At 42.3% G+C, this 4,930-nt stretch overlaps 1 long non-coding RNA gene across 1 annotated transcript; it reads left to right on the top strand.

Annotated features, from left to right (window-relative positions):
• LOC123729849 (uncharacterized) lies at positions 1-4,373 on the top strand. The gene is made up of 2 exons (XR_006761519.2): positions 1-4,111; positions 4,209-4,373. It is a non-coding gene; the product is annotated as an uncharacterized LOC123729849 (long non-coding RNA).
• Positions 4,374-4,930: the final 557 nt, after the last annotated feature.

Below are 4,930 nucleotides of genomic sequence, written 5' to 3'. Positions count from 1 at the left end.
CTTTAAAAGTTTCTGTTTTGAAGGGTTTCTTCCGACAAGGAATCAAGAACTCCCACTTTTGTAATCTCGAATATGAAGAAAAACTTGAAGCTTTATTAACTTTTACTTAAGTGAAAAAAGCCCCATGCCTGGCTGCCTGTCATTAGCGGTCATCATAACAACCTTGGCACTCCACTAATCCACCTCCCACTGGAGCCTGGATGAGGAGCTGCAGGACACCTTTAATTTGACTCTCAGGGACCTGTAACATCCTTATCCACTCCTTCTTTACTCCATCTCTGTTCCTTCTTCCTTGTCCATCTCTTCTCTTCCCTCTTACCCTCTTTTCCTCCTTGTTGTCACCCCTATTTCCTCCTTCATCACTTACTACCCTGTCCCTTCCCTCCTCCTCCTCTCCCTGGCATCCAGACAAAAACAGGGATCGGCTCGACTGACCAATCACAGGGCAGCATGGTGAAGGTAAGCAAACAGAGGCTAACTGTCTGCATCACAACCAGTATAAGACATGTCCTGGAGACCACACATTTGCCATGTCGAGGAGGAGAGGGGAGAGATAATGGCGAGATGGGGAAGAGGGAATGGGGGCTGAAGGCTTTGATGTCCCATTTAGATCACACTTGACAGGCTATATAAGGACTGAAGTAAAGATAGAGACAGTGGAGGGTATGGAATAAGACCATGAGATAGAGATCATGTTGATGGGTTTCTCTGCCTATTAAAGATGGAAAATCTACATTATGTGTGTGATCATTCCAGTGCTTCACCTTTGAAGGTCAAAGTGTGTGTGTCAGTTTTGCTCAACTAGGTTAGGGGATGCTGTTGCAGAGGTCCAATGCAGATAATCTTTCTATGAGGAGAAAAACATGGGATTATCTAACAGTGGGAAAAAAAACTGACCAGGATAAATTGGAGAGAGAGAGAGAGAACATTTTTACTGATTGCAAAGCACATGACATTGGCCAAATCAGTTCAATAATTGTCTCTAGTCTAGACACATTGGTTTATTGGTTAGAAGTGCTCTGTGACTCTGTAGGGTGAGCATGCATGCAGGAAGAGATCATTAGAACACATACCGTGGGGAATAGCACAAGGACGCTGTCATTGGCGCCCATTCAAAAAACCTGGTATAAGAAAGTGGATATTTGTCTAATCGGTCATCATTTATGTGTTCTAACAAGCCCACAATGTGGTTACTAAAATCAGAATTTTATAGATTTGCCTGTTTTTGCAGCATAATATTTAAAAGTGGTCCTTTTTTTGTTAACCGCTAACTCCCATTCAGATAAGATGGTAGCATAGCTAGCCAGAAATTGGTGTTGGAAGTTAAGTGTAATGCAGTTGATTGTGAAGATTACATGAACATGTATTGGGGATGACATGCATATAAGCATTATACTCCGTTTTTTTTGCCAAGGGCTAAAATAGAAGTCCTTTCTATTTCTGACGCAGATCGTGCTGCAAGTCCTGCCTCTCCCATCTCCTCATTGGTTTATAGAAGCAGGTACCCATGTGCCATCTCCTCATTGGTTATACCCAAGTGGGTGATTGAAAGACGAACTGTGTTGCCGGTTGTCGTGGTAATACTATGAAAGTTTAGATGCCAATCACAATATAAGTTCAAAGATGAAAAAGCCTGGAAGGAGGAGAGATGACTAGAAACGATTCAGTTTGCCGTTTTATGTGTGGATTAATTGTCGGAGTAGAGGACCTTGTGCATTTCAGGTAAAATAACAACCTCCTATATCCCAGGACAAATTAACTAGCAAGAGCAAGCTAGCTAAATTGGACAAATTAGCTAGCAAGTGCAATCTAACTAGCTAAATTGCCATAAATGTTTAATGCTTTTCGACCTGTCCCCAAATTAATATAATTGGTTCAGAGTTTGTTTTGATATTTTAACCTGCGTGTCGTGATCGCGTTTGGTGTGGTAGGACAAAATAAATATATGCACGATGGCGCACGCGTGCAGCCGGTTTGGATATGAATTGGGGAGAAAAATAAATATTTAATTACTATGTAGTTACAATGTAAAAACCTTTGCAGTCAATAGGTGAAGTAAGGAGACAGGAGAACATTGTTCAGTTTGACTTTTCTGTAATGGATTTAAGAAAGATTCATATTCAATTAATAATTTCAGACTCTTAGCAATAACTACTTTAGTGAGTAAAACAAACACAGGGTAGCAAAACTACCTAGTAAGTAGCTAGCTAAGCCCTGCAACAATGTCAACATGTTATCCAACTCGGTCAATAAACGTTACAAAATTGTAACGTTAACAGAACTGCAGGAAAGCAGTGCTTGGCAGGCAGGGGCAAAGTACGCGGTCTACCGGTGTCCTAACTAGTGGTGTCGCCCCCACCGCCCGTCTGTGTACCGGTGTCCTAGCTTAAAAATGTACAATTTAAAGTATAAAGAGAGGTTCCTGCAGATGCATGATGATTTTGTAACGTTTATTGGCGTTGGAAATGTGGAAAATGTGTTGACATTTTTCCAGGGTTTAGCTAGTTGCTAGCTAGCTACATTAGTGAATGAGTGCATGGGGGAACGTTAGCTAGCTTTGCCACCCTGTGTTTGTACGTTTTACTCACTAAGTCTGCAATGGGGAATTACATTTCAATGGTTTGAATATTAACCTTTGTTAAATTCATTAAAAGGGATACTTTTGGATTTTGTCAATGAGGCCCTTTATCTACTTCCCCAGAGTCAGATGAACACGTGGATACCATTTTTATGTCTGCATGCAGTTTGAAGGAAGGTAGCCTGGCGGGTAGGTGCGTTGGGCCAGTAACCGAAAGATTGCTGGATCGAATCCTGAGCTGACATGGTAAAAATCTGTCATTCTGCCCCTGAGCAAGGTAGTTAACCCACTGTTCCCCAGGCGCCGAAGACGTGGATGTCTATTAAGGCAGCCCTCCGCACCTCTCTGATTCAGAGGGGTTGGGTTAAATGCGGAAGAAACATTTCAGTTGAATGTATTCAGTTGTACAACTGACTAGGTTTGCCCCTTTCCTGGGTAAGTACATTGTAAATACATGTTTATTCTTTGTAATAACAGAGTTGGTTGATAAAGGTTGTTTTATTGTAAGTACAATGCAACTAAAAGGGTTATACCTAATACTCTTGTCTCCTAACTTCTTGTTAGCCTATTTCTGCAAAATTGTTGTTACATTGTAAGTACATAGTAATTCAAAAGTTATTTCACTTTACATTAATTTGATTTATGTTGCTTGCTCCTAAGCCAGTACATTACAGTTACAAGCAATGTAACTGATTGAAGTTCACTCAACTTTCTAGAGCAGTAATCACAGCAGTAATGACCAACCAGTCGGCATTACTAGTCGATCACCAAACATTTCTGTAAAAAACCCAACAAATTATGCCTCGTGTTCCTATTTTTTTGTCTCAGGCAGTTGACAGTAGGTGCATCCGATTCAGCTGTCTTTCGCACCGTGTAGGCGAACTGTTGCCATTTTGAACCATTTAAATTGTCTTAATGTACAACGTCTGCCTTCTCGGCGGGCCCAGAGAGCAAATCAAGTACACCTCTGGCCAATCGGATGGCTCAGATTACGGTGTCTGCAGTAATGTAGCAGGCATTAAAGAAAGCTACAGCAAAATTGGTACTGTGATATTTCCAAATGTTTAAAACCAAGACTAGAGAGAGACTGTCAACAAATACAGCAAATAGCATGTTTAAGTCCTTACTCAGCACTGTCAACACTTTGTATTCAACACTTTTATAAGCCATAAAATTCTTGCATTCTTACTATTTCCACTCAGCGCTACAACAAGCAGTGCAGCAGTAATGAATGAGTAGGAAAGTGTATCTTATAAGCTTGCTTTGTTGTTCTTATTAGCGGCTGTAAGGATCAGCTGTCAGGAATCCCGCTTCCTGAGTCTGTTTTCTGCCTGAGCTGACTGTTTTTTGTTTTGGAGTCTGTTTCCTGAGGTTCCTGAACGCACCCTGTCTGGTTGCTGGGCGACGAAGCTAGGCGGGAGAACTCTTGATTACCTGCATCTCATCAGCCATCTGCACACCTGGTCCTGATCATCACCTCTTCATAAGCCCTGACCTGACATCCATTCCCTGCCGGATCGTTAGCAATGAACAGTATGTTGTGTCAGTGTATCAGCCTCATGTTACCAGAGTTAGCTTTGTTGTTCTGTACTTTTTACCTGTTACTCACCCCCGTTTACTCTGTCTACAGTCACCCTCCCGGAACATTCAACTCCCTGGCCTGGCCGTCGGTGGTTTCAGTGACATCATTGGATCTGCCTATTCACTCTCATCAATTCACCTGCGCTGCCGCTCCGTCTCCTGGATTATTCTATTTTCACCTCGAGACTGTAAATAAATACTCACCTTCATTTTACTCACCTTGTCCTGGTCTGCTTCTGGGTTCAGCTTTAGAGAATCGTGACATCAGCGATGGCTAGAAGGTCAGCGATGGCTCAGCGATGGCTAGAAGGTTGGGGACTTCGACCGCCGTATGCCGCCCGAACAAGGAGAGGGACCGGAAGTCGTGACAGCGGCTTGGATCTTTTTTAATATAGAGGAATATTTCACTTTCTCTCTTCATAGGAGTAATAACATAAATTTGTGGATGAGGCAGAAATAATGCAGTGCGACTCAAGTTTCCAAAATCAACTGGAAAACGGTGTCCCTTTTTGGTCAATGTCAGTGGAGGAAAGAGAGTAGGGATGTTGAGAGGCGGACCCCCAGTCTGCTGCTCCCTCCCTCCACTGAGACTGACCATCAGATGCAGGCACCATCAGCCCAGAAAATAAAATAAAAAGCGAATTATTTAAATGTATGCTCAGTCAGCTGTGCCTCACAAATGTTGAAATAGAATGTTTTTTAAATGGCCCGAACAACAATGCATTGGCAGGGCAATTCAAGCAAAGCCAATACGCAGTGATAATGTATTGG

Source organism: Salmo salar, chromosome 23 (genome assembly GCF_965601325.2).
Source record: "Salmo salar chromosome 23, fSalSal1, whole genome shotgun sequence".
Classification (NCBI taxonomy): domain Eukaryota; kingdom Metazoa; phylum Chordata; class Actinopteri; order Salmoniformes; family Salmonidae; genus Salmo; species Salmo salar.
Note: the sequence above shows the minus strand (reverse complement) of the source record. Positions and strands in the feature narration are given on the sequence as shown.